The sequence below is a fragment of the Hyla sarda genome, chromosome 1, assembly GCF_029499605.1.
Source record: "Hyla sarda isolate aHylSar1 chromosome 1, aHylSar1.hap1, whole genome shotgun sequence".
Lineage (NCBI taxonomy): Eukaryota > Metazoa > Chordata > Amphibia > Anura > Hylidae > Hyla > Hyla sarda.
Window position 1 is genome coordinate 396,307,871 of NC_079189.1, and position 9,889 is coordinate 396,317,759.

At 41.0% G+C, this 9,889-nt stretch overlaps 1 long non-coding RNA gene across 1 annotated transcript; it reads left to right on the forward strand.

Annotated features, from left to right (window-relative positions):
- The first annotated feature begins 3,719 nt into the window (after window positions 1-3,719).
- Window positions 3,720-9,242, forward strand: LOC130276826 (uncharacterized). The gene is made up of 3 exons (XR_008845258.1): window positions 3,720-4,126; window positions 6,912-7,073; window positions 9,137-9,242. It is a non-coding gene; the product is annotated as an uncharacterized LOC130276826 (long non-coding RNA).
- Window positions 9,243-9,889: the final 647 nt, after the last annotated feature.

Sequence of the window (9,889 nt, forward strand, 5' to 3'; positions counted from 1 at the left end):
AAATACGTGCTGTTTATTACAGTTTTTCACCTTTTTCATTGTACAATTTTCAAAATACATCACAAAATAGCCCATTTTAGGTCATGATCACACATAGTATTTGGTCAGCATTTTGCTCAGTATTTTTAGCCACAGCAAGGAGTGAAACAGACACAGGAAAAGCTGCAAATCTTTTCATTATAGTTTTCTCTGTGTTGGTTCTACTCCTGGTGGTAAGATTTACTAAGTCTCCCTCCCCCCCCCCCTCTCAATCTGCCCAGGACCCGGAGTTTTGCCCTCCCTCCTTTTTTTGTATCTTTGTTTGTTGTAAGTCACAGCTTGGCGGTAAGAAGACGGTGAAAGCGGGGTCAACCCGGGGTAGACCTCCACACAGGACAGTGTGGCAGCACCTCTTGGGTTGGCAAGAAGCCAATCGGTGTCTTTGTTACAGTTAAATTGTTATTTATATAAGTAATTTTATAAATAAAGCTGTGGCTAATCCCCACCCACGCAAAAGTTAAATTGTTGTTGGGTCAGTTATTATTTAATTATTTATTGTAGTAAGGGGAGGGGTAGTTATAGCCTGCTAGGAGCTAATTGGGTCTCAACACTCTCGGACTGCCCCCTCTCCAAACCGCACAGTAACTACAGCAAACACACAATTACATTATCACAAAACATAAAAGCACAGTTTAACATTCTGCAGTGTGTCCTGTAAAGAATGGCATAAACGGTGACCCATAACACATCACAAAACACAGGATATCACTTGGCATCAACTTTGTAGTCTTTTAAGGAGGGTGACAGTACGCAAAATGGAGTTTTTTTTTTTTTTTTACAACACTTATCTTATTGTAACTCATGACAATGTTCTTTTCTTCCTCCTGTCACACAATTGGTTGATTAAAATAAAGATATCCCTTGGGGCAGACAGGTGGCAGTGAGGAAAATAGAAAGCAATAGGAAATGACATCAGAGGAAGTGCCCTCAGGCGCCAGTGATAAGGCAATGAGGAAATAGGAAGCTCCTTTTCCAGAACAATGTATATAAATATATATATATGTGTGTGCACCATACCTTATCCTGTTAGGGACACACTGTGCACTGATTTGTGTCCTAGGGAACAAAGCAATAACAAATGTTCTACCTAGTCATAAAAACCTTCCAACTAGTCACAGCAACTTCCTTTTTGTAGATATCAGCAAGGCTAATGTCATTAATCTATATTGGGGAATCGCAAGAACCGCACTTCATGAATATACACTTCAACCAAGCAAGACATTCCATTCATGTCATCAATAAACACAGACCATTTTCTGACCGCTATTGCTGCTCTATATGGGCAGAATATAGGCTGCTGTAAACAGGATAGCTTCCTTTCCATTCAATCAGCATCCGGCATTTTGTGTGCAGGTGTTGGAACAAAAACCACTGCATGCACTGTTATTTGATCCGGCAAATCCCTGTTGGATGACAAAAAAGCCATTAGGTCCAGCGACTTTGGGGCAATGAATGGGACATCAGCTGCAAAATCCAGCATTCCAAACTATTTCTAATCTGGGATGGTGGCGGATTGTGGGACAAATGTGTCCTCAGTCTAACCTATGCTTTGTTAAGCAATCTTGGCAACAGAGGGTATTTGGTATCCCTTCTTCCGTTGACGCTTTTATGGGAACACCGATTCTTCTATATTGAGAAGACCACCCCCTTGTTGACACCAGATTTCACTTTCTGTCTATCATAAATTATACATAGTAGCCATCTCAAAGAGGAGAGTCTTCTCACAGAGGGTTCAATGTATATGTGTACAGTGATCCCTCAAGTTACAATATTAATTGGTTCTGGGACGACCATTGTAAGTTGAAACCATTGTATGTTGAGACCAGAACTCTATGGAAACCTGGTAATTGGTTCTAAAAGCACCAAAATGTCACCCAAAAATAGGAAAAAGTGAGAATTAAAGAAAAATAAGTAGATAACTAATATAGATAAAGCAAGTCCTTACATATAAAAGTAGGAAAGATCTGCTGGGAGCTGTAAATCACTGTCTATGTCAGTGTTTTCCAAGCAGGGAGCCTCCAGCTGTTGCAAAACTACAACTCCCAGCATGCCCGGACAGCCAAAGGCTGTCCGGGCATGCTGGGAGTTGTAGTTTTGCAAAAGCTGGGGCCACCCTGCATGGGAAACACTGGTCTATGTAGAGGACAGAAGCGTCTTCAGGGTCCTGTACAGTACACGCAATGTCCCAAAAAAGTAATGGACTCGCCCTCACCTGGTGTCCAAAAGAGCAGCTAACCCTGATACAGGTAAAGTGTACAGAACATGTAATACCAGCCACCAGTCAGTGCATACACTTCAGTAATACAGGTGTTTTACCAGTGAATGCCCATTTTGATTGGTCGGTTCTTCAAGCCATTGACACGTTTCACAGATCTGGACTGTCTTTACATTGTATGTTGAGTCTGGTTTCAACTTATGATGGTCCAGAAAAGACCATTGTATGTTGAAACTATTGTTTGTTGAGGCCATTGTAAGTTGAGGGATCACTGTATATGTATATCTATATGTAAGCCAGTAAGGGAAATTATGAGTTATGCTAGGTGTGGTAGCGCATAATGTTTGTCACATGGCAGACTTGTGTACTAAACCAACATCCTCTGTGACCCCTGAGCTTTTGTCAATATGGCTGTTAACATATTAAAAGTGCAGGAATTATACTCATGAAACAACTTGTAAACGTTATTCAAACTTCTGCTGCAATTCCAGCGGGATGCCGTTACTTTGGTATAACTTGTTACAGATTATCAGACAGAAAAATGGATATTTGGTCACTGTTCCTTTTAATATTGCTTTTGCAGCAGCTATACTGAATTTAGCACTCTTTCGGTGCTTCCTTAGCACATGTACATGAAATTACTTATTCAGATGTATGAATAATGTATATGTTCTCTGGATCTCATATTCTGCATCCAATGTTACTGAATCTACTGTAGAGGATCGTCACAGGTTGGTTTACTCTGGTGCAAGGTACAAATATAGACTTCACTTTAGTCACTTTGCATTGGCTTCTGTGACAAAACAGAAGCCATAGGTATGTCTATCTATAGCAGAGTTAGAATATACACATGTGGCACTTGCTAAGCCCAGAGCAAGACTTGCTCTAACATGTTTAGGTCCTCCCATTCTCCTGGGATAGAGAGGTTGGACTAGAGACTTTCTACTGGCTAGGAGTAGCATGTGACCAAAGCACCATTCTTCTGTGAACAGTGTATGCAAGAAATATTAAACCTTGACACTAGGCAGAACCTCAGTGTATGCATTACATTCAGTGTAGTGTACAAAAATACATTTGAAAAGCTTTCAAGTACTCTTATTTATGTTTTGCAATAAGCAAACCTTTAGACTCTCAGACACCCAACAACTTTCTTAGGATGGTAGCTGGAACAGTTGTACTGGGACACCGCATGCATATTAGTATGTACAGTGTGTATGTCTACATATAGGTTTACCAAAGAGGCAACTGCTCTTTATATATGAATGTATGCTGTAGTAATAAAAAAAAAAGTATGGTAAATATATATATATATATATATATATATATATATATATATATGTATATACTGATTGAGACCTACAGGGAGAATGTTAGCTGTGTAATTAGATTCATAAAAAGAAAAGTCTCCTGCCATGGCTTGTGTGGGCAGGCATCCTGTGGATGTGGTCAGTCTGGTGGTCTGGTTTCCATGACAACCGTCCTCTGGCCTGCTCACCTCTGTTGGCACTAATTGGCATGATCTCGTAATCCTGATGTAACAAATACATGCCCTGTTTAGTAAGAGACCTATTTTTTAGATCATCTCTTGAACACACAGATCCCACACATTATTGTTCGGTAACCTGACTGGGATCTTGAAATAGGAGAAGAAACTATCTCCTCCTTTCTGGTCAGGACACAAATATGAGCTCATCACAAAGGGAAGTACCAATTATGATATAGAGGCGAGGCGAGGCGGAGTGCTCATGTGACTACGTATCCTGTGAAGAATCTGTTTCTGTCTCTGGGGTCTAAGAAACAGAAAAGGTTGACCTCTTCCTCAAATGCCAGATGTCTTGTAAAGAGCTCCGTGACGTTGGCCCTATAGGCATGGTACAATTCTGCAGTATACGTTGCTCATTCTAAAGCTTAGTCTCTCACCACAATGAAAATGGAAAGTTTTATACACGATTTTACTACTCAGTTGTATTAGTAAAAAAGTTTAAGGGTTTGCATTGTTTTCAGTTCATTTGCATAACTTGTGTCTATGCCTGTGTAATGGGGACTCTATATCATGTTGCATACTACAATGTAAATGTTCTCTAATGGTATATTCACAGGTACAGTATCCTGCACAGATTTGACGCGCATGATTTAATGCGCAGGATTTTATGCTGTAGAGTTTAATGTAAACTAAATGACTGCATACAGCTTTAAATTTGCAGCTTCAAGTCCTGCACATTAAATATGTGCAGTATACTGTATGTGTGAATAGACCCTAAAGGGATCTCCACTTTGGGGAATACCTACTTGATAGGGTCAATATCAGCACTGCCATTATAAATTTTGGGGCCCCTTGCACAGCTCAATACCTGGGCACTTGGGGGGTAAGGGTAGGGAGGTTGGGTTGTGGTGGATAGGTAATTTCCCCTCCCCTATTAGATAGTGTCTCCAGTAGGTAGGTAGGGAATCTCCGTATAAGGCAGAAGCCTCCAGTAGGTTGGCCCTAGGTAATGCTCTCAGGGAGGTAATGCCCCCAGTAAGTAGGTAGAAGATAATGCCCCCAGGTAGGTTGTAGGTAATGCACCCCATCAGTTTGTAGTAGGTAATGCCCCCAGTAGTAGAAAGGTAGTAGAAAATGCCCCCAGTAGGTAGTGCCCCAGGTAGGTTGTAGGTAATTCCCACTGTAGGTAGGTAGTAGGTAATGACCTCAGTAGGTAGGTAGTAGATAATGCCTTCAGTTGGTAGTGCCCCAGGTAAGTAATGCCCCCAGAATAACTAGATAGATAGACAGACAGACAGACAGATAGATAGATAGGTATGGAGATGGTTATGAGATAAATAGATAGATATGAGATAAAGTGATAGATACTTAGATAAATAGATTTGGGGGTCAGTGCAAGGTAAATGGGCACTATCTCAATGTTTCCCAACCAGGGCGCCTCCAGCTGTTGCAAAACTTTAACTCCCAGCATGCCCAGACAGCCAAATGGCATGCTGGGAGTTGTTGTTTTACAAAAGCTGGAGGGAGCCTGGTTGGGAAACACAGAGATAGTGCCCATTTACCTCGCACTGACCCCCAAACCTGCCCCCTTCCCGCATTCCCCCAGAAAGTTAGTTACCCGATGAGCAGCATCATCCAAGGGCATGGGAAGTCTAATTCTTCCCTGCGGGTCTGTGGTGGAGCAAGAAACAATGTATGAGCCTGCTCCACCAATAGAGTCAGCACCGATATTAACCATCTCACATGCTGAAGGTGTTTTAAAAATATATATACACTGCTCAAAAAAATAAAGGGAACACTTAAAGAACACAATGTAACTCCAAGTCAATCACACTTCTGTGAAATCACACTGTCCACTCAGGAAGCAACACTGATTGACAATCAATTTCACATGCTACAAAAATGTAAAAAAGAAATGATGTCGCACTCATCCGGTTACTTGCCAAAGAAAGTTTATTTTATTGCGTGGTTACATCAGGAGCAGGGGTTCGGGTCGGGGAGAGGGGAGCAGGAGCGTGAGCAGTGTATATGTGGTGTTGGCAATGGTGAGCCCCTTTCAGACTCTGTGCTGGGGCTGCTGCAGGGGGTGCAGCGGGGAGCCTGGTCAATTTACACAGAAATAATGGTCAGCTGAAATGGCTAATTTTGGCCATGTCTGCAATAGCCACTTTTCAAATGCTCAGTAGGTGGGGGATTCATCAGAATTTGTGAAGTGGAAAAGTTGACCAGTTCCCCATGGCAACCAATCAAATCACTTCTTTCATTTTTGAAAAGGCCTCTGAAAAATAAAAGAAGCAGTGTAAGGCTGGGTTCACACCACGTTTTTCAAATACGGTAACCGTATACGGTTTTCCGCAAAAAAAGTATACGACCATATCCGAAACCGTATGCATAGAGAATGCATTGTAAACCGTATTCCAAATGTTGTGTACGGTTGCTTCCGTTTTGCCTCTGATACGGTTTTGCCGATTTTTCAACCGTAGGCAAAAACGCTGTCGACCACGTTTTTGCCTCCGGTTGGAAAACCGTATGCGAACCGTATGCGGTTCTTTTAACATTGTTGTCTATGAGAACCGTACACAGAATTTCAGAATACGGTTGCACACGGTTTTTCTAATCCGTTTTTGGAGTTGACACATGCGCAGATTGGAATTTCAATAGAACAATAGTAACTTTATTAAATTACTGGAAAACTGATTCCAACAAAATAGCAAAACCGTTGGCAAAAACTGATGCAAACGGATAGAACCGTACGGGGAAAAACCATATACGTTTTAATTTGGAGTCACACGGTTGTATACGGTTGCATACAGTTTTTGCCATACGTTTTTTAGCGGAAAACCGTATACGGTAACCGTGTTTGAAAAACGTGGTGTGAACCCAGCCTAACTGGTTGCTATTCTCAGCACAGGTTTTGATAAATCTCCCCCAGTGTTTTTTTTATTGTATAAATTCACAGTAATCTTCTAGTTTAGTCTGTTATCTGCTTGCACAATCATTGAGCGATTCCATAGGACTTTGGTTGGCCTGTTGTCAGGGTGACTCTACTATGTTCCCCACTGGGTCTATTGATTGGCAGCATCTTGAGAGGGGCTTTCAATTTGCAGCCCGAAATATATATATATATATATATATATATATATATATATATATATTTATTTTATTTATATGCAGGTGAAAGCTGCCACTCAGTGTCTGCTGCTGGACCTGCGGCCCACACTGAAAAACAAGCCCTTTACGGAGCGCAGACACAACTATATCACTCTTCGGCGCCTGCACTGTAGAGGAGAAAGGACGCAGCCAGGCTGTTCTGGAGATCATTGTGTGAGACATCAGGTGAGAATGCTTTTATTTTCTTCATCCTGGAAGATGGGGGGAAATATCCTAGGGACATACCTACCTATTGGGTGGGGGGGCTACCTACCTGGCTACTTACCTAATTATCTGGCTTTCTACCTATCTGGCTACCTATCAGCCTATCAACCTATCTACCTGGCTGCCTGCCTATCCAGCTAGATACCTACATAGCTACCTTCCTACTTGACTGTCTACCCACCTACCTAGCTAGCTACCTACCTACAAAAAACGGTGAACATTTTTTATTCCACTATAATGTTAACAGCGAGGTATTGACTCTATCCAGTCTTTTTCAAATTTAGCTTTTGTATTCCCTACCTACCTAGATAATTGGCTACCTACCTACCAGACTCCCTTCCTAGAGAGATACTTGCCTACCTGACTACACACTTACTTACCTACCTGTCTATCTATCTATCTGGTTAGCTGCCTACCTAGCTATCTACATGGATAGCTTACTACCTGGCTAGCTACCTGTATACATACCTAGCTACCTACCTGTCTTTCTAACTAGCTAGAAAAGTATCTACCTGTCTACCTACCTACCAACATATTTAGGGGAGATTGATCTACATACATATGTTAACTTAAAAGAAGAGCAATACATCAAAAAGTCCAAATTTACTCCAGCATTTGGTGCATGCAGACTCTGGAGCCTTGGTCAGGGACCCATACGTTCATACAGCAAAGGGAACTTGAGAACAATAATTTCTTGTTTGATTATATGTTGCTTTTTTTTCGCTTGTTTTTTTTTACAAAAACAGGGTACTGCTATGGGGAGCAATGTGGTGTCAACATATACAAATATTTGTATGACAATTTTGGAGGAGATGATCTTTTATGTGTCCCACTACTTAAGGCATGTCTAAGATAGAGGCAATACATATATGACATCTTCTTCGTCTGGACAAGTAACGTGACTGAACTACAGAGCTTTTATAAATATCTTAATACCATAGATCACCACATACACTTTACTGTTATGGAGAAGGAAAAGAAAGAAAGATGGAGGACAGGAACTTGTGTATAACCCTCAGTATATAGGTAGGCAGATTAAGGGCTACAGTTTAACTGCTCACCTTTGAGCATATGAATATACGCTCAATGCCCCAGTGAATATGAGGTACATGGAAGGAAGGATTGCTGCTATGCCAGGTGGTGTCAGGCCGTGAGGATCCCACTGCCTGCCAGGAATCCAGGATACAGGTGGAGTGAAGAAAAAAAAAACACATGGCGCTGCAATCCACGTATATTTAGGACGAAGCATACATAGTGTATACAAGCTTCATATATTTGGGGAAATAAAACAAACAAAATAAAACAATTACGCGTACTACCTCCTCCATCATATTAGAGCACCCTTTGCCTCAAGGTACGTTCACACGTACGCAGATTTGATGCGCAGGATTTGATGCACAGGATTTTCTTCTGCAGATTTCAATGTAAACTAAATGACTGGGCACAACTTCTAATCGGCAGTAACAAATCCTGCGCATTAAATCTGCGCAGGATCCTGTATGTGTGAACATACCCTTATGCAGAAAAGAAGAGCGTTCACATACTCCTCTACAGAAACCAGTCGTCTCATCAAATACTATAATACATGTAATTCTGAATATGTGGTTTACGTGCTTTGGCGCTCATGTGGTTTTCTCTATGTTGGAGAGACCACATGGGACCTGAAGACACATTTAAACCAGAATACTGTAGGTATACTATCAGAAAGAAAAAAACGATCTTGCTGTGTATAAACACTTGGCAGAGAAGGGGCATAGCGAAAGGAACTTAGATTCATGATCTTGGATAAAGTCTTGCAATTTTAAACATGGGAGCAATATGCAGACTTAAAAATAAATAAATAAATAAAAAAATTGTAAACCTAAAAGGATTTTTACACTTATTACCTTTAAACCAAATGGCCTAAATGTTGATTCAAGCTGAGTAGGATTATGAAGAGGTGACTGGATATAGCCCCTTGATTCGGTGACTATACATGTTGGTATGTGAAGAAAAGTAAGGAGTAACTTATTCTTATCTTACAGATTTGAAGAAGAAAAATGACAAGATTGCTCACCTTTACCTCTTGTTATTTTGATTTTTTTCTGCAAATATTTTCTTTGAATTTCTAATAAATATGAAACATTTTTTGCACTAAGGAGGTCTGTCTGATTTGGGATTGATTCCCTGGAGGCAATGTACAGTAGATATAGGTATGTAGTTTATTGTCTCCACCCAGAGACTTATATCCTGTGGATGGTTATTTTCCCAAAGATTTTTAGGTGTGTATGAGTGTTTTGAGTGGGTCTATAAATTACTTTGACTGTGAGGTTCTTAAAAGGTGTGTAAATTTAGTGTAGCTGGATGACTATCTGGGCACTACATTTAGTCTCCGGGCTCCTAATACATTGCACTTCCACAGCGATTTGCTGAGCTAACGCAGAGTGTTACCTACTCATATGCTGTATGTGTTCTTTCAAGGACATCTCTGTATGCATTTAGAACTCAGGGATCTAGCTGCCTAAGCTAACTTGCTTATAGTCAGTAGTTACACATTAAAATACATGGTACTGAATTGGTGATTACACTTACTAGAGCATAACATGCAACAGTAGCGGATGTACTGGAGTATTGCTGATTACCAGTTTACTGAAGTGCCCTGTTTAAAGATGGCCACAGATGTGCAAGAATAGAGTACAGCACCTGTGCAGAGAAGATGTATGCACTTATTTGGCTCTGGGGATTCCCTTCCGCTCTGAGCGGACCCTGAGTGCAGGTGTGCATGCACCATTTTGTAG